At 41.8% G+C, this 24,233-nt stretch overlaps 1 protein-coding gene across 4 annotated transcripts in view; it reads left to right on the forward strand.

Moving 5' to 3' along the window:
• The first annotated feature begins 3,969 nt into the window (after positions 1–3,969).
• ARHGAP24 (Rho GTPase activating protein 24) overlaps positions 3,970–24,233 on the forward strand; it is a 184,907-nt gene continuing 164,643 nt past the window's right edge. Inside the window, exon 1 of one of the 4 annotated variants that reach the window (XM_032109587.1) lies at positions 3,970–3,987. The gene's annotated coding sequence lies outside the window, so the exon portion shown is untranslated. Of the gene's footprint in view, positions 3,988–4,149; positions 4,196–24,233 lie in introns of those variants that run through there. The other 3 variants (XM_032109588.1, XM_032109586.1, XM_032109585.1) reach the window with 3 other exon arrangements.

The following is a 24,233-nucleotide window of genomic DNA, read 5'->3' on the forward strand; positions in this document are numbered from 1 at the left end:
CAAAAATATCCAAAAGTTAAAAAAATAGTGTTTAAAAAAAAATAGTGTTTAAAAAAATAGTGTTTAAAAAAATACTGCCTCTTCCAAAATAATCCAGGAGTTGGGGGGATATGACAGGTTTCATCTATGAGTGAGCTCACGATAAGGTGAATTGATTTCCATGAAACTGAGAATAGGAAATGACTGTCCAGCTTGTTCTATTGAAGAACATAACCAGTGATGAGAAGATATTTCCTGAAACGTAAAGTGAATTTAGTAGTCTTCTCTGTTGGTATTAGACAAGAGAATCTGCAGGGGCAGCAGATGCCTTCTGGGTTTAGTTACATTGAAAAAAAAGTGGTGTTTTTTCTTGCTTGCTTAGACTTTTGCCCACTTTGCTCACCAGACTGCACAGATGTTTGCAGAGAAGTTTTGTTCCAAAGACTGTGTATATGTATGTTTATTTGTATACTTGCCCTAGGAACATATTTTCCCAGAGCAGGGGGATTACCTTTGGAACTGCTTGCACTTGGCCAAGGATATTCCACGTCTGAGCAGGGCCAAAGTGTCTGTGGCAAACACAGATTTTCTCCTTCCTGTTTGATTGTTTGGTAAAGTGTTTCTAGTTTTTGTTATTAAATGTTCTGGAAAAAACAATGTGTTGTTCTTCCAGAGGCAAAGATTCAAGATCTTAGTTCCCTATCATGCAAAGGTCAAGTCTTTGAAGTGTCTCAGTCTTAGGTTTGGTATCTAAGGAGTTAGATAGGAGAAGTTCTGACATGAGCTGGTATCTACTGGTACCAAAACAGGCTTTTCTCTGCCTTAATTGTGGATTGTATGGAGTTGGATAGGCTGCTTCCAGTTATGGGCCTGCTCCTACTGGTTTTTTTCTAACGTAGCTAATGAATGACTGGATATTTATGATGCACGTGTAAAAAAGACAACGCAGGCTGAAGGATTTCAATGCTCATAAAACTGCACATATGAACTGGTTTATGGTCTAAACCTCAACTTTAGAAGGGTATCAGCTAGCAAACCATAAACTGAGAGAAAGAACAGGAGCAAGTGACCACCCATAAGCAAAGTAAGGAAGGAAATCTGAAAGGGTCTCCTCATTGTTATTGTTTGTAATTTTGTATTGATAGCCAGATTTCACACGTGCAGTTGTTCAAGGATGTGAGTGGTTTTGCAGCTTAGCTTTTGAGAGCACCTGCATTGTGGGCACAAGGCTGTGAGCTGCCTGTTGTGCACGAGAAGGTCTGGCACAGGACCAGGGGGTCTGTGTTTACCCAGTGCTGCAGCCAGCAGTTCCAGTTTGCCCTGCAGCTTGCTTCCTGTGTGTCCCCGTGCTTAGGAAGTACATTGTGCCACTCTCCTTTCTCTACGGTAGCTGGAAATTTCCCTGGGGTTACTTCTCTCTAAAGAGAACAGCACAGTAACAGAACAGTAATTTCCTATAATTTAAACAAGAGGTCTTGTGTCTTAATATGACTGTTGTTCAGATAAAGGCATAGAATCGCAGAGACAAAACTTACAGAAGTGCCTGGGTTAAATTTTTATATAATGTTGATAACTGTGATGCATAAAGTGAGGCTCCCATATGTACAGGCCCCTCATCAGAGCAGGCATGGTCCTTGATGGTGGAAGCCTTTCCAGCCCACTAAAAAATGTTTTTTCTAGTGTGTCATTCTGGATGTTCTCCCTCTGCGCCTGAATTTGGCAGCCAAGCAAACTGAAGGCCAGCATAGATATCCTGCTGTGCATGTGTTTAATTCTGTCCTCCTCACCGTCTAAAGTTTGTGCAGGTTTATTTTCTCTTCTTGAGCAGGCATGTATGATACATCCTGTTTACTCTTAAATTACATTGGCATAGAGTCAGCAAGACTCAGTGGTTTCCTCAAACTGGTATGGCTCCCGGGAGAAGCTGAATTTTGGTGGGGTGCAGCATGCTGTTCCAGATGCTGAGGACCTCTGTTGGCCAAATCTCTCCATTTGGCAGGGAGATCATAGGAATGAGTTTGCTCTGCCTTCTCCTTGCTTTATCTCTGTGGATTTCTTTTCCAGAGGCAGGAGCAGGGACCAGCCTTCATGCTTAATGGCTTGCTTAGTTCTCTTTTCTGGCTGGTTATCTCATAAAAAGCTGGGAAGCTGAGGAAAGTGCCTTGGGTATTCCCATTCATAAATGTACTGATACCTGGGCTGACTGCTGCAGGCCCCAACCCTTCCTGCAGCATTAGTGAGAGGCAGAGTTCAGGGGTTTGATTCAGTACGGATAACCATACTGAATTATTTTGTCTCTGTTAAAAGTAGCTTTTCCAGTGCAGTGGTATCCCATTTATCACTGCTGCAAGCTATGACATGTCACCTGCTACACTACATATTCTTCAGACCTTATCTATTGAAAAACCTCTTAAATCTGAGGAATAAATCAGAAAACTGATTGCTTTCAGAAGGTTGTACTTATTCTTGTGGTACTGGGGATTTTTTAGTGCTTTCGCACTGGGTGGAGCTGGAACTAGCAAACACAGAATTGTGAGAAATGGGTCACGGGAGGGAAGTCGGTGGGAGTGTGTCTAGATCTGTCCAAGCTGCACTCATCAAATGCTGAGATTCTCATGCAAAACGTTTTTCTAGCTTCTACAGATCTTCCAGCTCCAGTCATTAGAGGAACACCACGTGCCTGGTATGTGTAGCTGAAAATGTGCAGGATTTTGTTGTCAGTGTGTACAGTAGGCTGAACCCGCTTGGGCTTCAAAATGCGATGTTGTGTCATCTTTAACTATCATTATTAGTAATTTTTTTCTTATGATCTCATTGCGGTATCGTATTAGAAACTGCTTTTTGTCTCGTGATGGGGATCTGAAAGAAGAGACACAGCATCTAGGATTTTCCGAGAGAGGCTGTTTCCACCGAAAACCAATACCGTGGTCTGCTGGAAGGGAGGACGGAGAGCTACACGTCATTCACTGCCCTTTCTGAGTACGGGGAAAAGCAGAGTGCAGTCTCATGCTTCCTAAGTCACCCGGGAGCAGGCACCACTCCTGCCCTCCAGGGAGCGGACAGCAGCTCCCGAAATACAATCACGGCTGCCGTTTCCATCCTGATTCCCTGATTTCTGCTGTGCACTTGAATCACAACTGGGCCTTTGGACCCTCGTTGTGCGGGCCCACGGATGGGTAAAATCCCGAGTCCTTCTTAAAGAGAGCTAAGCCGTGCTAAGTTGCAGAGGTGCTGTTGGAAGTGGATGAGTCGGGGCTGCTTCGGAGCGTATTCGGTGGACTAAAGCTGCATCACAGGCACAAAGGAGAAAGGAGAGGGGGGCGGCAAAACTCTGCGTAGCATCTCGGGCTGTCTGTGTGTCCCCTTGGAGCGTGGCAGGGTTAGGGACAGCAGGGAGCCCGGGACGGCTCCCGGCGGGTGTCCCGGCGCTGGCATTCCCAGAGCGTCTGGGAAGGCAGGCGCGTTCCTCCAGCAGCGGAGCCGGCGGAGCGCCCGGGGGCTGCCAGCTGCCCCTGAAACCCGAAACCCGGGGGCTGGCCCTGCGAGACCGCCCCAGCCCCTCGGCTGGCGCACACAACACATCGCACATTATCCATCACCCTCACACGCCGGCGCCCCGCCCGCCGCCGCGGGCTGCCCCCGGCGCGGCTCCCGGGGCACGGCGACAGCCCCCGTGGGATGGTGGCAGCCCCGCCTGCGCACAGGTCGCCTGAGCGGCTGAGGGAGGGGGCAGGAGAAGAAACTTCTGAGCGCAGCCGGGCTGCAATCAGCTGCCGGTGCCGCCGAGCGTGCCCCGAGCCGCCGCCGCGTGTATGGGGGAGCAGGGCGGCCCTGCGTGAGGGCGGCCGGAGGCCGGTGCGGGGCAGCGCCCGGTGAGCAGCGCCCGGTGAGTAGCCCCGGTGAGCAGCGCCCGGTGAGTAGCCCCGGTGAGTAGCCCCGGTGAGCAGCGCCCGGTGAGCAGCGCCCGGTGAGTAGCCCCGGTGAGCAGCGCCCGGTGAGCAGCGCCCGGTGAGCAGCGCCCGGTGAGTAGCCCCGGTGAGCAGCCCCCGGTGAGCAGCCCCCGGTGAGCAGCCCCCGGTGAGCAGCCCCCGGTGAGCAATGCCCGGTGAGCAGCCCCCGGTGAGCAGCCCCGGTGAGCAATGCCCGGTGAGCAGCCCCCGGTGAGCAGCCCCCGGTGAGCAGCGCCCGGTGAGCAGCCCCCGGTGAGCAGTGCCCGGTGAGTAGCGCCGCTGCCCGGGGGCTGAACCCCGGGGGCCGTGCTGCCGGCCGGGGAGCGGCGGCAGCAGCTGTGTGTGTGAGACAGCTGTTCTTGTCTGCTCTGTGTTGTGTGTGTGTAGGCATCTTTCAGTGTTCTTCTGCGCTGTTATTTCTTAGTAGTGCTAAATACTTCCTAACAGGATCTGTTTTGGTTGGTTTCACGGCTACAGGCTGAGTGTGTGTCATCTGACTACTTGTTGACTTGAATATAAGTCAAAGCCCTTTGTGCTTTCTGCGGTCTTGGGTTTGTGATGGTTGTCTTAAAATCTCCCTCCTTCTATGTAAGTATCTGTAGCAGGCTTTGAGAAGTAAGGTCCTCACTGGGACAGATTTTGCAATGAGGACTTGGACTGTAATCACAAAAGGTTAGGGAGTGTTCCATGGATTTTTAGAGCCACTGAGTGGATTTCTTTTTGACATAAGGGAGTAATTGTCTTCTCTTTTTCCTTCACTGGGAAGGAAATTGGAGGTAGTATTTGTCTCTTTCTTTGCAGTAATATGTATGCATGTTGTCAGTTTGGGAGTTTTCTTCTTCCAACGGGGTGGAGAGTATTAAGTAATTTATGTTTGATGATGTTAGAAAAATTTTTGCACTGGAAGTAAACAGCAGGGGGTTTTTTTAGGTAGGTACCTGTGTCCTGAATAGGTAGAAATAAAAAAAACGTATTTCCTGTGTAGCACAGTGACTTCATAACACAGAACTTACCTAATATTAATCTGAATTCCGTTTGTCTGCATCAAGTAGCATGGTTGCTGGGAGAGGATGATGATAACTCTTAGATCAGCAGGTATTAAGATGCTGTTAAGTTCTTGTGTTGCCCAGTAGTTTTGTACCTAGGAGGTAACAGTAACTTCTGTACATTCAGTGGGAAAGGATTCCCCATGAGGTAAGAATTAAGGCAGTGGGACTGAGCAGCTCAAGGAACAAAGCATCTTGTCCCAGCTAAAAATCGTTTAAGTGGCATCTCATAGGCATAGAAGGCATGTGTCCAGGCAGAGGTAGAGAGAAGGAAGGACTGAGAGTCAAGTCCTTGTTTGCAGTCCCATGAAATTTTCATGTTGTGGCAGGTTTTGTTATTGCAGAAGGCATCTTCTAGTACGTGACAGTGACTTAACGTTAAAAATAAATGTGCTTAAGCTTGTTTCTTTGTGCATGGTCTCTAAAGTTATTAGACTGCCTCTTCTCTGATTGTTGTTCTCTCAGCTGCTTTTTTTTCCTCTTGTTCTTTACTTGACTCAGTCTTTAATGAAACTAGCTAGGTTTAGTTTGGAATAAATAGGGTGCCCATCCCGAAAACAGCAAATCAAACCAAAAAAAAAAAAACCCCAGAAAACAACGTGGTAATTAAGTAAAAAATATAAAGCCATGCAGAAAAGGCAACTGAAAGCATGATTCTGTGTGGAAGGCTTGCCTTCTTTGCACTGTAAGGTGATTTGCTGCTGGGCTCAAGTGAGAGGGAGGCTGTGGGTTGTTCCTTTGGCATGTGCCTCTCCTGTGTTTGCAGACTGGTGCATGAAGATCACTTCTATTAGTGGCTCTATCACTAGGTTCGTTTTTCTGAAGATGGAGTTTAGAAAGACAGAAATTAAGATCCCTTTAAGAAATGGCCCAGGTAATAGTTTGAAGTCCTGATAAGGTCATGTCTTCAGAAGCAGCCAGAATCAAAACCTGCTGTGAGCTCCTTGTGCAGCTGTAGCACACAAGTATCTCTTGCTGCTTGATTCAGTACCTTGGTGTTTTTTTTTAAACACACCAGGTGGAAGAAAAAAAAAAGTTGAAACTCATGGTTGGTAGTTTGAAGTGATTTGCATCTGCTAGCTTTAACTGTCTTCTGTGTAGACTCCTTTGTGTTTATTGTGATCTGATGGCCTTTGGAAGTATGTTTCATTCCTGGAGCCGTTAACTGCCTTTCTCTATATTGGGCAGAGGGAACGCTTGATACAATTTTTAGTTTTAAATAATCTCCTGGAACAGAGTGTGACACTTCGTCGTATTGGGGTAGCATTTGTGTTGTACGCTGTTTTGAGGGTGAATGTATGTTTGATTTCAGCCAGGGAAAAAAAGAAAAGGTTGCCTTCTCTTGGTGTTCTAAAGTGAGAAAAACATGGCAGGAGAGTATCTGGTAGAGTTCCAAGTCTGGAACTTGGCTTTCTGTTATGTTGAAGACTCCAGGTAAGGTGAGTGGCTGATAGTGTTGGATGATAAGGAAACACACAGCTTTTAATGAAATTTGCTACTCCCCTGCCAGTCTTGGGAGAGATAGAAACTTAAAAAGCTGAGGCCAAATTTCCAGCTTAGATTCTCTTCCATCATGTAAGACTGCAGAAAGTGCTAGTGGTAGGATTTAGTGTGTTAGTTTCTATTACTATGCTAAAGCAAGGATTTCAAGTTAGAATTGTTTTTTAATAGTTGTTGCCTGCATTTATTTAGAAAAATGTTGATTAGGTTGCACTTTTTTTAATTGAAAGCACTCAAAAAGCTATGAAAATACCAGGCATCTCAAAGATGGATGTACTTCAGCTTCTTGTACATTTGTCACTCTTTCCTTCTGCCTCACCATTTTGCCAGTTACATTTGGGTGGTCAAAGTGGGCATGGTAAGGACTGGAGTGAAGCTGTAAATTGATTTTGTTTTTAATTGATTATGGATCCAAAATAAACCATAATGGTCCTTGATTAGCTTCCATTATAAGCTAGATCATTTAGTCATGAAGAATACCCTGTTTTGCCAACAAAGTCATTTGATAGGCTCTCCAGTATATTCATTTGGTATAATTATCATCAGTCAGCTTTACTGTGTGTTTTTGACTACCAGCTTTGTTAGCTCTAGTTCTTATTAGCTCTTTGTATGTTTAATAGCCTTCTCTATCCAAATTTCTGTTTTCTCTAGAGTTACTATTTTATTCTTTACCTTCTCTTTTTAAAAGTGGAAAACACAGTTTGTCAATTTCTTCATTTTCTTCTCCCTTTCTCTATTTCAACATTTTTTAAAATGGTTTCCAGAAAAGATGCTCTCAGGTACTGTCAGTTCTTCCCAACTTGAGCACCTGCTGAGCAAGGAGACACAGACTGGTGCACAGACAGACAGACAGCTGGCTGTCAGTGGCCTTTCCTCTTCGTAATTAACAATTTCTTTGGTATTTGTCATCTGCACAACTTTTCAGTCATGATCTTTTTTTTTTTTTCCTTCTTCATTTTTCTTCCAAGTCGTTGGTTACACTGCAAAATAAGATAGTCGCTTGGAGACTGGAAGCCACCTGCAGTGTGGTGCTTTTTTTTTTGTTCACGGTCATGGTCTTTGACTTTTCTGTTAAATGTTTGAATTAATTTTGTCTGCTTGGCTCAGCTCTAGTTTCATTGGGCTTTTCCAATGAAAATGTCATGCACCATCAAGCCAGAGGTCTTGAAGGAACACACGAGCTCTTGCTTTTAACTTTAGCAAACTTCTGTTGCTTACCGTTATACTTGTTAGTTGGGAGGGGCTTTCATGCTCCACTGCTCGATGAGACAAACCTCAGCAACACATGCTGGATTCCTTGGCAATGTGTATAGTTTCTTGCCATGAAATACTTTTCTTTTTCTTATATTGAGTTTTGTGTAATGGCAATTATGATTAGTAGCTTTTTAGCAAAGACATTTTTCACATGTGTTACTTCCAAGAAGTAGTTGATGTGTTCCCATGGTTCTTTCTGCACATTTACCTTTGCTTTTAGAACAGCAATTTGTTAAAAAAGTAAAGAAAATAGCACTTAAATTTTAACTGAACTGGTATTCTTGGCCTATCAGATGGAATAATCATGAAGTGTTAGTAAAACTCAGCAATTTGCCTCCTCGTAAAACAGGGAAATAGCTCAAAGTAAGAAAATAGCCAACACGTTTTGGCCCAGACCACACTAACCAAAGAAAAAGCGTGTTTGGTTCTCCCAGTTAGTGATATCCAGAGGGATCTCACTGCCTTCTGGGTACAGGCTGAGTGCTCCTGCAGTAGGCAGAGAAAGTAGCCTTGCAGTTAATCCTTGCTCGGTTGACTCGACCTCAGCTCTGGCGACAGCATCCTGGATTTTCCATAAGCTGCCTCTCTAGCTGTATCTTTGACCTCCCCAGCTACCACATGCTGTGCTGTGAGAAGAAAAATGTGAAGGATAGAGGTGACATCAGGGGAGAAAGGTTCTAGTAGTTGGCAGCTGAAGCTGGAAAAGGTCTTACAAAGGGTGAAAAGAATTGCCAAGGACAGCACAGCTTCTGTGCAAGAAACAGTGCAGCAGGAAGGAACTTTTCAGCCTGGAGATGAGATGGCTGAGAAAGCTTCACTAACAAGTGGCAGGAAAAGGATAAGCAGACTACTTCTTCTTCCCTTATTTTTCAGTACAAGAATCCCAGGGTGTGTCCAGGAGTGATGGTGGCAGGCTCAAAACAAATGGAAAGAGGTAATAGTGTGCACAAGATGTAAGTAAGGTGTGATTCAGATGCGTAAGTACTCGCAGTGTAGGGATTAGTAAAAGAAAAACCCAGTTTTAAGGGGTAGCTAGCCAAAAGTATTGCTGCTTGCTTGTCTCAGTTATCCTGCTTGTCTCTGGGATTCTATTTCAGTCACAGTTGGAGATGGGATGCTGGGCTGGATGGACTCTTTCTGTCCCTTTGTAACCATCCATTTGTTCAGTTCTGACCCTCTTTCATTTTAGTATTACTTATAAAAGTGGAAAAAAGATCTGATACTCTGTTTGTGGCTTGATGGAAAGGAGCTGAATGACCACCGCAGATCATGAAGGCCTGCCTTCTTCGGCTAGGAATGTGCGGATACAAGGAAGGATAAGAGCTGCTGTTGCAAAGCAAGTTGTGATCTTTAAAAACAAAAAGCAAAAAGATTCATCACCACTTTGTTTCCAGGCAGTGCTGCGGGAATGTGGCCGCATGGTCTTACAGGATGAGTCTTTAGAAAATGAGTAACAATGGATCACGTGAATTCAGGTGGAGCAGAGACCCCCTGAAGCCTGCTGGAGCTTGGTCAAATAGGGCTTTCTCTGTGTACCCAGCTCGGCAGCTGACAGTGTGGAGGTGGAAGAAGAAGCTCAAGTGCTGCTGTGCTGCAGCAATCCCAGCGTGCTAAATGACTGTTTAGCAAATGGGAGAGTGCTACAGTCAAGGGTGACTTAAAGTATGCTTAAGGCCCTTCTCGAGTTTCTTGAGAAAGAAAAATGATGCAGAGGCTGCAGGCAGTTAACTTTGTTTCTCATTCTTCAAATCCTGCTCTGTGGATCAGCTGGATGAGGCAACTTCCCCCCCATGGCCATATTGGTTGATAATTCTTTCAGTATTTTGGAGGGGAAAAAAGTTTCAGTAAATCCTAAATGAACTGTGCCTTGTGCAGTATCTTCAAGATCTTTTTGCTGTGACTTTAGTGACTTTAGTTTAGTGACTTCAATTTAGTTGATTATTACTGTAATGGAGCTTTAATCGTATTCACCTTACCTACTTGGGCATGGACTGAGAAATAAGAACTGTGCAATTATCAATATATAGCACAGAACATGATAAAACTCATTTTTAATCCTTCCTGTTGGAGCATAACAGATTGCTGCAGTTCAAAGACAAGCATGTGAACACAGACATGTGTCTAGGAGATGAAGACAGGCTTCTGGAAATCTTATTTATTTAATGACATCATTGCCTTATTTCAAAGTGTTGTGTTGGAAAGTGTTCTGAGTAATTTGGGGTCTCAGCGTTGTCATTAAAGGTGAGATAACGATGAAGGGAAGAGCTGTGCTGTACATTTGCTTACAATTATAAACTAGCTACCATGGAATTCTGATTGTCCAGAAGTTGGAGCAAGCAGCCTACTTGCTGAATAAGCTTTTTTATAGTGGAGCCTCTAGACAATTCCTTCAAGAGTTTGGGTTTCTGGTATTTTTCTCTGTGTGTCTGTATGTCTATGGTAGGCTCCTGTTGAGCTCTTGCCTCTTATCTGTGATTGAGATCAAAATTGTGTGTCAGATGCATGGATAGTCACTGTGGTTATCCACTACTAAGTATTCTTGCAAAACACAAAACCAGAAATCCTGGATGCTAGAAAGAAATCTTTTCTCTGGCAGTTGCAATATTTGTGCAGCTGTTCCCACAGATGTTTCTTCTTTCTTGGCTTTTTTTTTTATTTTAAATTTCTCCTAAGAAGTAAGCAAACCGAGGCAGAAATGTTAAAGGGCCTGCCTGGAGAAGGAGAGAGAAAATGCAATGCCTTTTAGCGTGGACACAGTGATTTACGTTCTTTCAAAATGACTATGATTCTTACTTTGTTTGCCAAGTCCAAAGCCTGCTTATGCTCTGCAGAGCTGAATGGAAGCGTACTAAAATGGGAGCTTTGCAATTAGGCTTTGAGAGTAAGAATCTGATTGTGGTAATTTGGGATCTTAATAGCATTGCTGGAACCCAAGTGGACCCAACTTTACTGTCTAATTTGCTCATTTTAGAAGTGAATAGGAAATGTACTGGTCAGAAAGCTTGTTCTGACAAGCTCTGCCCATTGGCTAAAAGGGAAATTTTGGAATTTCATTGTAGGAAACACCCCCACCCTGTCAATCAGTAACTGATACCAAGATTGAGGACTAACTGTTCATATGCCAGACACATTTATTCACTGTTTTAAAAAAAGCAACTACAATTCTGTTATATGGCAGTCGGAAATCTTGAAGGTGCTATTTTAAATACAGCTCAAGTAGAAATTCTTTGAAAGTCAGTAAATTAATTGGAGTGTAAAACATTAACATTTGATGCATGATGGTGAAACCCCTTCTCCTAGGAGAATACAGGGTTCAAACTGGAGTCAGTTAACCTCATCCTCCAGAAATGTTTAATAAATAATATTTAGGAAAATGCACATTTGTATAAATAGAGATCTATGTCTTGATGCCAGCAGCTTCCACAGGTTGGGTTTTTCTCTCAGGGGTCACAACTAAGTAAGCAGGAAGAAGCTCTAAGAAGGCATATGTTGTAAGTAGTGGTTTTGAGTAATGAAAACTTAAGAAAAACAATAAATATCTGTCTGTAAGTGTGAGAGACCTGGTGCTTTTGAGTTGTTTAGTTTTCCACGTAACTTGGTGTGTGTGATGCCTGCTGCCTAGACTTAACCAGCCATGCTCGAGTCCTCTTTCTTCAGAGAAAGTTGGACCTGGCTTTGTGTGTTCTGTGAAAATGAGAAAGCAGCCTTAGACTCCACACATAAATATGTCATGTGTGTCAACATCAGGGAGAGAGCAGAACTATTTTGGGGTGATAAGGAATAAATTGTTGTAGCCTGTCCATAAGTGTGCTGGGATGAAAGGAAAAATTCTAGCAGGGTAAGGAGTTCCTGGGAAGCCTTGGGACTACTGGGTTGGGGGTAAGGGGAAATAATAAAATATCTGTTTTGATAGTGGTTTTTTTGCTATCTGAAAGTAATTGTGTTGCCTGCTCCCATGGGATTTTAGAAGTTGGGCTTAATGAGTAGGGAGGTCCTTTCCTGTCCTGCCTGTTTGTCATATGTGGACAGTTGTGAAAAAAAAAGTCTGCTTCTGAATCATAGGAGTATTTTATACGTATCGTAGGATGTGCCAGGACAAAAATAAAATCGACATCAACATACTTATAGTAGGACCCTTATGATTTTCACTGTGATGATTCTGTCCTGCAATGAGTCAACTATTAATTAGTTTAATAGAATCATAGAGCTATTTAGGTTGAAAAAGACCTCCAAGACCATTGAGTCAAATTTTAGACCAAACACCACCGTGCTGACTAAACAACAGCAATAACTGCCACATCCAGTCACTACTTGAGCACTTTCAGGGGTGGTGACTTCACTTCTTTCTTTCTTAACAGCTTCACTGCTTTTGAAGAATTTCATAGGTTTTAGCACTGATGTTACAAACAATTATGGTCCCTTGCCATGGTGATTCAGCTCCTGATTTGGTCAGCTGTTACTGGTAGGATTTACCACACTGGGAAAGGGTTGTTGGCTCTGCCCTGGGCAGTGGTCAGTGGATCTTTGTATGGGGGTAGTTGGTCCCTTCAAATGCTGCCTTCTGACAGGCATCAGGGCAGAGGGACGCTTCTGGGAAGGAGCAGGGACAGCTGTGATGGTGATGCTGTAAGCTGGGGAGCTTGGTGGTTCCTCATGCACATGCTTAAGTCTCTTGCGTTTGGCTGTTCTCCTGTTTAGTGTGTGCTGAATTCCTGCCTCTTGCTGTCAGCCTGGGCTCACAAAGCTCACAGTGCACTTAGCTGACACCAGGAAAGGACTAAAGCAGCCAGTTGAGCGTGCAGCACGTGGCACATTCAGTGTCAAGACTATTTATCACGTAATGAGATTAAGCCTCTGTGCAGCACTGCTGTATGATGCAGTTTCATGTAGCTCTGACGCCTTCCCTTGGCAAAGTGCAGAAGGCGAGTTGGGCAGAGGTGTGATCCTCTGCCAGCATTAGAAATAAAATCCTAAATGCTGAGACTCACTCCAGATGTTTGTATCATGTTTGATGGTGTCACTCCTGGGACACTGCTTCGGAGATGTTCATCTCCCAGCACCAACAGGAAGGCTCTAAAACGTGAGTTTTACCATTTCTTACTTTCATAGGGACTACTAGAAAAAATGGCAGATTAGCCAAAACAACATACTAGGTATTGGTAGTCCACGTACGACTATGCAGTAAGTATTTTGTACATTATTTAGGTGTCCAGTAAGTAAGGAAAAATTACTGTGCAATACCTGGTGGAAATACCCAGGAAAGGAAATAATTTCTAACCTGTGCTGTTAACCAAACACCGAATGGACCCAGGGAAATGAAACAATAAAAAGGTCACACTAATACAGTGGTGCTGAAATAAGGGGGTTTGAGCAGTGCTACTGAGAGATTTCAGAGGTACATGCCTTTGGGATTTCTTTTCTGAGGATGTGAAGAACAGGCAGTTAGCACTGAAAGTGTTGCTGTGGAGTTGCAGGGAATAGATCTGATCTCACTTGCAGTCTGATAGCACTGCTGGCCTTCTAAACTGTAGGCAGAGCAATTGGGATATGTTGGTAGATGTGGAAATGTGGCATGAGGAGGTAATGGTTTCTCAAGTGACTTATCAGAGCTGCTTGTGCCTCCTGTGGCAAGGGCAGGTCTGTGCTGCTGGGCCGTGCACCAAGCCAACAGCCTTTTTGGAGGGGGAAGGAAGGGTTTATAGTTCAGAAGAGATGTTTTATAGGAGGTTATGCTGCTCAAAATGCACACCTGGGTTAAGCCTCTGGTGTCCCATGAGCTTAGACTTCTGAGGAAAAGTTAGCTCTGGTAGCTGAGCTCACCATTGTGGCACTATGATGTACCTCGTTAAGGAGCTGAATACCGTCCTATGCCTTGAAGCTGAGTATGTTAGGCTGGAGGGATTGTATAGAAATAAACCAAAACTGAGTGTCTTGGATCTGTGATACCACTCAGTTATGAACATAAGTTAGTTCATACTTACCTGCTAATACAATAAGATGCCCAAAGGCTTTTCATACAACATGGCTCTTGGCAGGGGAAAAAAAGAGTATGGTAGTTGAGATAACAGGATATTAAATGAGTGGTTTGGTTTGGAGCTGCAGGAGCATTGCTATTCTTTTTTCACTTTCTCTTTGGAGAAAAAGTTTAGAATTTTTCTTATGACTCATGGAGGTGCCCCACATTGGACTGCTGTGTGTGTGACAAGTTTCCTCTGTGTCCTGTATCTTGAAAAGAGAGTTCTAATGTGAATATAGTGTAATGTTTCCTACTGATTCATATCAGGTATTTTGATTCATAGGGTCCTTTCATCCCTAGCTGAGGATCAGAGGTCTGGAGTGAGATGCGGTTTTTTGCAAAGCAATCTTGTACTCAGAAAAAATCACATGATGCTTCTTGTTAAATCTATATCTTACTCTCATGGAAAACTTCTCTGCATGTTACTGAGCTTTATTGGGTATTAGGGAATTTCCTAGAAACATGAAAATCAAATAACAGATTTGCATGGGGAGATTGGTGACAGTTGCAGACAGTATATGTTGAATATTGTCCATGGCATGACAGTACAGCAGTCTTGGATGCTAACTTGGAAAATATTTCATGTGGAGCTGGTGGTAGGAAGGTCCTCTGTAGATAAGTATGAAGTTAGTATCTGTGCTTAAAAAATAGGATGCAAACTTGAGCTCGGAAACAAGCTGTATGTGCTGTTGGAGGTCTACAAAAAGTAGATTTTTGTGTGTGTGTTTTCAGAAACACTAAAAACACAGGGGTTTTTTGTATCTGCTATATAGATTGCAAGCAATAAAGGGTTGGAGTCTTAGCACGAAACCAGAAAGATGATTTATTGGAAATGTCAAGGAATCAATCACAGAGCCTAATAGGCAGTTAAACAAGCTTTTCAGTTTGGGTGTGTTTAAAAGCAAGGAGGCTTGAATGGTTCTTGTTGATAAACTTGGATGCCTAGACAGATTGCTTGGAAACTGATATGAGCAAATACTTTGTTCTGAGACTCATTGAAAGTGGAACAAAAAGAAGCTGTTTTTTGGCTAGTCTGTCATTTGCAGATTTTTTGAGGCTAATAAGGTACAAAAAAGTAAAGTAGTGTGGAAATTGGGACACGACCCTTTAACCAGCCATTAAAATTTAACAGAGGTCTTTGGAGAATGATTTTAAACTCTGACTTGTCATATTTTTTGTGGTGGTAGTGCTGAAACACCTCTACAGAACAAATGGGTGTTTTAGCTGAAAGCTTGTGTGAAAGTATGTTAGTATTGACCAAGTTGTCATGAAAAGGTTACTGAATTCCAAGATGGAAGATACTCATTTCCCATCCTGGGACAAAAGAGCACATGGTGAAATTGTTGATGGCTTGGAGTGGTCTGAGTATTATTTTTTGCTGGCACTGTTGAATATACTATATGACATAGCATATATATGTAAGTAAAATTGTCCATTTAATTGGTTTAAATTACCTTTGGAATTAAAAAAACAAATGCTTTACTAGTAAGTAGCATGTCTCATTAATGCCTTCCTGCTCCTTTGTAACATTAGAATGGCTGTTTATTTTTGTCATGAATTTTGTGAATCTGTAAACAAGGGTTGGAAAAACTTCTCATGGTAGGTTTTTTAGAGATTGGGGAATAGTACTGAAGTAATGTCCTCTGAGGTTGGGAAATGGGGAAGGTGGCCTTGTTTTAAACATTTACACAGGACAGGATTGAATAACCTTGGTAGAGTTGTCTTGTTCAGATCAGAAGTCCATGGACAAGGAGACAGGGATTTTTGTTGCATGTTTTGTGTATTTGTAGACACATCAGTGCTACTTTGGCTTAGAGATTATGAAAACACTCTCCTAGATCCGTTGTTGCCAGTTCCTGCTAGTTGCAGCTAGGCTTAAATTTGGCTTTGTGAGTAAATTATAACTTTTTTGTTTGACTTGGCAGCATTTCATCAGCTAACAAAGACTTTCAGATGTGTGTGATTGATTCTTGTTGCCATATCATTACATTTTTTAGCATTATATACTTCCTTATGGGCAGTCTAAAAGTGCTTAATTTTCTAGTTGTAATGTTTTTCTACCAATTAATCTTCTGTCACCCATTGGTCTGCCATAGGCAATGCTAGTTTGCTCTGGGAAAATAATGTAAAATTACCTTGATTTGTAGAAAGATAAGTGAAGGTGGCTGCCTGCAAAATGGTGTGTAAGAGTGGGGTTCTACAAAATTCTGTGCTGAAAATGAATTGTGGAGACTTGAAGGCATATTACAGGGAAAATAAGACACTTTGAGCTGCCTCCTTGAGGAGTGTAATTGTTGAATTGTTCTAAAAATTGTTATTCTTGTTGTCCATACAGATGAAAAAATTAAATGGAATTATGTATTATGTCATTTGCAGAGGTGAAGGTGGGTGGGAATCTCCTTGGTGGTAGAAAATCAGTAATTCCACATCTTTCCCAGCTTTTGCACCACTTCACTTTACCTTACTCAAGCTGGCACTTACTACATTTGCTTCTTGTTAATAGTCATGCTTAATGGCATTTTGTAGCTTCAATGTGCGACTCTACACTGCTGTTAAACTTTTTAAGGCATTTGTGAAAAGGAAATATCAAATGTGGCCAGTTTGCAAGTGTTCCCTTGCAAGAAAATAAATTCTCTTCAGTCAGCAGACACTAGTATAGTGTTACTGATCTCAAACACCAAGCAGAACCAAGCTAAATACTGTATTTTGTCTTGCTGTAGAACTTGGCAAAACACTGAATGGTTCAGGGTGATATTTTACAGAAATGCTGCATTGATTTGAGCATGTGGGATGGGGGAATGAAAAGTTAAATAAAGCAATTACAAATGATTTTAAGTGTTTTAGCACCTTGAGAATTGGCTCAAATGTTGTGGTGAACTTGAAACTGCGGCTTTTTCATAAGCAATGATGAAAATGGATCCCCCATTGTTTCAATTAACCATCCATAGTTTCCTGTTATCAGTTAGGATATGGTGCAAAGTTTTAAAAGCCACATAAATTGGCTTAAGCATAAAAAAAAAAATTAGAAAGTATGTTATTAAGATCACTTCTCAATAATTAATTTATAAGTAAGATCATTAGGATAATTTAGGGCTTTTGCATAGTTGTGCTGATTTTGTGGTGGGTTTTGTGCTGCTAAAATGGACGAACTATGTAATGGACAGCAAGTTTTAGTTGCTGTCAAAGTACAAAAAACTCTTGTAAGCTGTTGTGATGGCTGAATACAATATACTACAACGAGAGCAGGTTTTTATAACTTTTGACTGGCCCATTTGTACGCGTGAAGGGCTGGCAAATGAAAAAAGTCTTCTAGCGATGACAGAGGACAAGCTTCCAGCGACCTGAGAGCTGGTTGTAATTGCAGACTCTGTGTATGATGGACCAGAAGAAATAATATTTCATTACTATGTGTGTTCAGTCAGGTGATGTACTGGGCACAAGTTTAACACAGGAGAGGGCTCTGAGGATTTCATTAGCAGGTTTAGGGTACGTTTGTCACGTGTGGTGAAATTGCGGGTGTTTTCCACTGATCACTTCCTGTCCTCTCTCTGTAGCAGGATGTTTTGTGGTTTGCCACATCTGCTTTCAGACAGGTTCTTCAAAATTGCCAGAGACCTTAGAAAACCCAGTGGCTGTGGTGCAGAAAACTGGGAACAGTTAGGTGTGGATACTTACATGCCTCCAGCACTCTTTTTGGACTTACTGTTGTTCAGTGTGTTGACCTGCTGTAGAGGTTGGTGGCAGCAGCTCCGCAATTCATGCTATTTTACCAATATATTTTGACACATCTGTCTTTCAAAAAAAGTTATTACCATTGGACTTAGTATTGATGTTGTTATCTAAAGTGTTGCTGACACTGTCTTGGCATTCTGTTTGTGTGAGGGATCTGGTTCATGACCTGAAGATATATCTGCTCTGGATTTTTGATAGCTGAGGTAATTCTTCCCTAAAGAAAGCTTCCATTTATATTGTGTTCAATATCTACTGAAACCAAATAAAAAGGGCAGAAAAAGTATTGCTGAGAAAAAAGGCAACACACACCAATAAAAGGAGAATCGGGTGAACAGAGAATAATCTGAGTATGGAGTCAGTAGTGAGTTAAAAATGTGTAACACAGTTTTATGGTTATTCCACTTGTTTGTGACAATCTGCAGACTAAAAGAGGAAAACTTTGTGCAAATACAGTCATGCAGTTCATGGAATACAAATTACTTTAATTGTTCACAGGTAAAAATGCTTATCATTACTGCTGTTTTGTCTATCCTACATCCACAGATTTGTTCATACACTTAAATCTTTTGGTTTGACTTGTACAGGGTAGGTGATGTCACAATACAAAACAAAACAAAAAAAAAATGGGATGATTTCTTTCCATACAGTGGAATTAATTAGTGAGAAGGTTTGTAGAATTATTACCGTCAGCTTTGGGTTTATGGAACTGTCATCTGGATGATGAAAATGTTTGAGTACTATTCAGAGCACCTTTTTATAGTACAAATTTGGTAGAAGGTGTAGAGCATGGACAAGCTGAGTTTGTGCCAAATGGCGTACATGAATTTCTGGCGCTGAAGAAATGATTTGATGCAGGAGAAGTCCTCACTGAACTCTTGGAGGCTTTTGCTGGGCAGCAGAAGGGTGGTGCTTGTGTTTGTTCCCTGAACAAGGGGCTATTTGCCCACTCAAGCTTGTTCTGATAAGGTAACTTTGATGGCTTATGTTGCTGCCAGTAATACTCCTGATGTGTTTTTCGAGCCACTGATTTGCATGCCTTATTGAGCTGACTTGTGTCATCCCCCCTTTAAAGTTGTTTTTTCTCCTTGCTGTTTGCACCCTTCAAACATTTGTGGAATGTTTTGTGTTCTTGACTGTCAGGGTGTCAGTCCAACCAAATGCTCATCTCCATTCCTCTGCCCTGAATGTCTGCCAAGCTGTCTTTGTTGTTTCCAGTGGAGAAAAAGGGAACTTGGTAAACAAGATGTTGATGTATTGATACAGTGTATTATCTTCCATATTGAATTGGAAAGCAAGTTTGCAAATAGCTTGTTATATATTACCACTGTTAGGGAACTTAGTGGAGAAAAAAGATCTATATTTACTCTGTATTCCTTCCAGGCTATTTTTATCAGAGAAGGCAAATAGTATTTTTCAAATGTGAATCCTACAAGAACTAGTCCAGAGTTGCAGTGTCTTCTCTGTTTATTCTGTCCTTCAAATGTGATTTTTGCAATTCTTATGAGGATCAGATTGTCTTACAAATCTTAGAGGCAATCTGTCTATCCAAGAGCAATCACCTCACTGCCTCAGGATAGGAAGGGAAAATTCATGTTAGTTTTGACAATTGTTTTGCAAATTGTTCCATCCCTTCCAAATTACCGCTATCCAAGCCTTCTATTTTTTTCAGAGATGCTAGTACAGCTTTTTAAGGTTTTGCTTTGCAGATTTAAGCTTGAATGGGCTGCTTGAATGGTAGGTTCGTCTGGAAATCTGGACCATGAGGTGAATTATGCCAGGATGCTCCCCATGTCCCAGACATGAGATACATTTTGGGAAACCCCAGATTCCTTGGCAGTCTCTCAGGAAATGTCACAGTGCTGTGAGAGCTACTTATGCCCTTCCTTCCTTACAGGAAAAATAAAGTAAAATTCTCCAGTGAACCATAATAAAGATGATAAAACCAGCTTTGTTCTGGAAAGCTATGTTGAAATCTTAGAACTGTTTTTGAATTTTTTTTTTCATTCCATTGTGTGCTGTGCTGCTTATAATGGGATGTTTTCCAGCAGAAATTTGTCGTCCCCCCCCCTTTTTTTTTTCCTAGTGGTTGGTTTTTTTTGGTGTATATTTCTAAACTGCAGTTCAAATAACTTGGGATTAGAGTTTAGGACATCTAATGCGTATTTGTGAGAGAGAAGAGCTGTAAGTCATGTTAAAAATATTTAGCTTTCATGATATCCAGATGTGTCTAGACCTTCCTTTGTCTATCAGCTGTGGTGACAACATCTGTTTTCTTCTTTTCCTTTCACTTTGTGTTCTTGACAATTGAGTAATTCAAAGGATAAATTGTGGCTTAGTCCTCCCTATAAGCTGTGACACAGGGACGTGGTCAGGTACCTCTCGGCATCTGCTCTGAGTTCAAGTTGAGTCCTGCCTGCACAGAGGAGCTGTTGTTAGGTGTGTCACCTTTCCATGCTGTTGGATTCCTGTTTGTGCCATAGTACATTGCTTGGTTTTGAGAGCACATTGTAAACAAATGTAATAAATAATATAGTGTGTGCTCACTTTGAGGATACTGGAATGTATCTGAAATTACGAGTTCAAATGAAAAGTAGGACTCAGATTCAAGTTTGAGATGAGAAAACGCTGAGAAAGGTGAGTGGGGTTCTTGACAGTGTGCTAAGGCTCAGTATTGTCTAGTAATGCAGTCATAATTGCACTTCTAACAGTCTTAAAATGATGCTGCTCATCTTCTCGGGAGCTCTTATGTGTGCTTGAGCTTGTACCTGGATTTGGCAGTAATTCACATACAGAAATTTACTTCTAGGTGATTGCCATGGCAAATATATCTACTTCTTTTTTATATATTCTTGCTCAAGTGATGCCTCTCAAGGCATCAGTTGAACAACAGAGACTAGACAGGAGTAAGGGAATAAAAGTAGGTATTTATTTGAAAGGCCTTCAAAGGTCTGGGGAGCCAGAGGCTATTCTCAAGATGGACAACAGGTCATGAGTTCACCTAAGGCATCACAACCTCTGTTGTGCCATTTTCCGCAAAAAATTGCGTACCCCTGACTGTGGTAGATATTGTCACCCTTATTATGGGACCAGCAAATGAAAATGCCCTCTTGGGGACAGCAGGCAGGTTTTTTTGGTTACCAGAAATGTGCATTCTTAGCTCATTACCCTTCTTGGGAGAAATGAACCTCTTAGCATGGACGGGAGGATTTTCTTACACAGTTCTTTCTGGTGTACAGGTCTGTTAGGAAGGGGGGACAGAAGGGTGGGCTGGTTTTAGCTTCCCTGCCACCGTTTGAGAGGGGCAGGTGGAGTTTTGCATGACAGCCCGGGCCCTACCTCCCTTACATTTCTCCACTGTTGAACCAGGTGTGGAGTGTGAAAGGCTGAGCACAGCTGCACAGCTGTGCCAGTGTTATGCTTGGATCCCCTGTGCGGGTGTTTGTGCAGGAAAAGCCGTGTGACTGGGCTGGATAAAAGAGTAGTAACCAAATCATTGCCTAGTAAATTCCTGGGAATGTATTTTGCTTGTACAAAAATATTTACAAAGGCAATGTTCATTTGCCAGTTTCGAGCAGAAGAAAATAAATTGAGGTGAAATTACAAAAGGAGGGGTTTAAAGAGAGGGCAGGGCAATAGGAGATGGTTTGAAATCAATCACACATGCTCCTCTTCCACCTGCAGTTTCTTGGATCCAGAAAATGAACCTAGGCCTCTTTTCCATTCATACTAATTTTTCAAAATTATTTTTGAGTAACTAAAAACAACCCCCCAAAACAAACCTACAAAAAAGCTCTATAAAACTATTAAAAATAGTAAAAAAAAGGAAGCTGTTCAAGCTTTATAGGTTGTTCAGCAAGCTTTAAAGAATAATGTGAATTACTGCAAGGGAAATTTTTCAATTATTTGCTTAGTGAGTAAAAGATGTAATTTCTTTTTTTTTAAAATTAAAACTTAAAATTAAAACTGCTTACTGGATCTTTTCCCACTCTGCCAGAAGAAAACATTGATTAATGTCAAGCCTAGGGATAACTTTGGTGCAGTCTCTACAGAGGTCTGATGACAGTGATGAAAATGAAGTAGATCTCCTGGTGATTTAGCTCTCTATGTCTTGCACTTAGCTTTAAAACTGACTGTATTTTTCAGTGAGTTTTGGTGAAGGTTTGATATGAATTTAGTCATATCTGTTTTGTTGCTGGAGTTGAAAAGGAGGAAGAGTTAGCAGTGCACAGATAAATTTTCAAGGATTTTGGAAATAAACTTACACAACTTCTTCATTAGCTGTATGAAATCTGACTCAATGTGAACAGGATTACCTGTATGGCTTGGTCATTAATACTGGCCATATTATGTATTTTGGTCATGTGAATTGTCCCAGTGAAGTGTATATATGTCTGCTAAGAAATATTTGACTCTCTTTGAACACCAAAGTGAATGTGTTCTTGAAAATGCAGTGCTAATGGTTGAACTTCCAGGCTATTCACAAGATTTTTTGTGCCACTGAAGGCAGAAATAGCTGCTCCTTTGGAGAAGTTTCAAACATATTCTGTGTAAGGACTAAAGCATCAACTCATAGTGTGGGTAGACAAAAATCTGAATTATCAGCAACTACTACAGCAAGGTATCTCATGAAAAATTTACTTCTGCTTCCAAGTGTCAGAACTACTTCCTGCAGAGCTTACAGATCAAACTAGTTCCTATCAAGCTGTGTACCGAAGAATGGAGCTCCAGAAGAAGAATTTGTTCACCATTAAATAACTTCTAATGTGTAGAAATATTTTCAGAATAGGGGAAAAAAACCCTGGAAAGCTGGGACTTAACTCTGCTTTTAATGTTTTGGATTCGGTCACGGTTATGTTAATATTTGAAGACAGAGAAAACGAAACATACATCCTGCCTGGAACATCAATTAAAACAAGAAACCCACCTACAATTGGTGAAGGGAGTGGCTTCTTCTCACACTAATAACCAGAAGTTATATTAGCAGTGGATGTACAGAAATGTTTTTTGCTATGCTGTAACTATTCAAATAATAAAATGAGCAAGGTTTATGTACTGGTGGCTGAGATTAAGGACTGCAAGTGCTTGTGCTTTCAATTTCTCTCTTGGTTAAACATCTTGTAGGCTTGTCTGTCTTGGGGGTGTTGGGAAAGTGATGGATTTAGTCCTTTGGTCTTGGGTTTCCTGGGGCTTCCGGTACTGAGAGGTGTACATTCTTTCCCCTTTTGTCTAATTTCCTCCCTTTGAAGTGGAGATCAGGCTTCCATTGAAAGCAGAGGTTGTCCAGATACATGGCATATGAACATCTGACTTTGAGAGTACATGAAAGGCTTTTATTACTTTCTTTTAACATTTCTGTCTCGTAATATCATCTTAAATCACACTATGAAATGAAATCATAATTGTTGCCACTTAGATTCCTTGTGTGTTGTAGAAAGCTTAATGCCTTATGGTACAGGATCTCTCAAGGCCTAGCTGATATTTCAGCTGCATTGGCTTCCATATCTTTGGAAAAAACCCTTCATCATCTGCATCCAATTTAGCAGAGAGCTGGAATGCCGGAAACATGTTTTTGTTCCTGATGAGTATAAATGCAAGCGCTCTGTGAGCGAAAGCATCACATTGGAGTTGTTCAGCTCTGTTTGTGCAAAGCAAGTTCTAGCTGCTTTTATTTATTTCTAGGCTTTGGTCTGTAATCTCTTTGGTGTGGGCTGAGCCTGGAGGGCTGGAGTGAGCCCATGACGAAGCCATCAGGTCAGCTGTGGTTCCACTTAGCTCTTGGTGTAGGGCAGAGGAGCCCTGCTGCTCTGCTCCTGCTGCAGGTATTTGTGTGGGAATCTCAGTCCTGAATGAGCTGGCTGGTCCTGGAGCTTTCTCCCAGATCCTGGCAAAGGACACTTGGTGATGTTTGATATCTCAGTATCTTGTACTCTGATGCTTCAGCAGGCATTGGTGCACACAGTAGGTAGGTGATGCTGCTCTATTACAGTGCCTAGTCAAAACCAGCAACTGGATTAGCAGTTTTCGTGTTTGTTTTGCTGAAACACTTGGCAAATTTCATCATCCTAAGAGGCAAAGTGTGTTTGTGCTTGTAGGCATTGGTGTGTTTTATATCTGTTTTGTCCAGATTCCTTTACCAGCCTATTGCTGTGAAGCTGAATGCCTTCCACAATGTCTGACATCTGTTACCTGTGCTGGATTGTTTTTCTCTGTGTCAACTTGGAAATTGTATGTATAAAGCTATTTTTTATTTATTTGAAACTTCCAGAGCATTTGACTGTTTTGTTAGGAAATGCAAGGTCAGATAAATATTTTTGATTAGTCTTGCTGTTTACACTTAACAGCTCTGAAACGGCACCAGCAGTATTATGTCTTCTAAAATACAAAGGCCTTTGGAATAATTGATAACAAAAGAGTGAAGAATTAGAAAAGCTTTGCCAGAGCTAATCTAAGAAGTCAGGTGACAAGACAATAGTCAGGGCATCTGTTCTTCCAGCTCCCAAAGTACAAAGTTCTTTGTGTTTTTTAGAAAACCCAACTGTTTCTACAGTGTTTTCTATTTGCACTGGCTAATCTGGTTTTTTTTAAAGGTTAATTATCTTTTTCTATTCATAAAGGTTGAAATACTATCTTGAGAACCCCTGTGTCTGTTGGAAGAGAAGCTGAAAAATCTTACTCAATCTGCATCTGTTCTAATTGAACTTGGTTCCTAAATTGGGGTGAATGATGGATCAAGCTGATAAAACAGACAACTCTATG

Source organism: Corvus moneduloides, chromosome 5, assembly GCF_009650955.1.
Source record: "Corvus moneduloides isolate bCorMon1 chromosome 5, bCorMon1.pri, whole genome shotgun sequence".
NCBI classification, from domain to species: domain Eukaryota; kingdom Metazoa; phylum Chordata; class Aves; order Passeriformes; family Corvidae; genus Corvus; species Corvus moneduloides.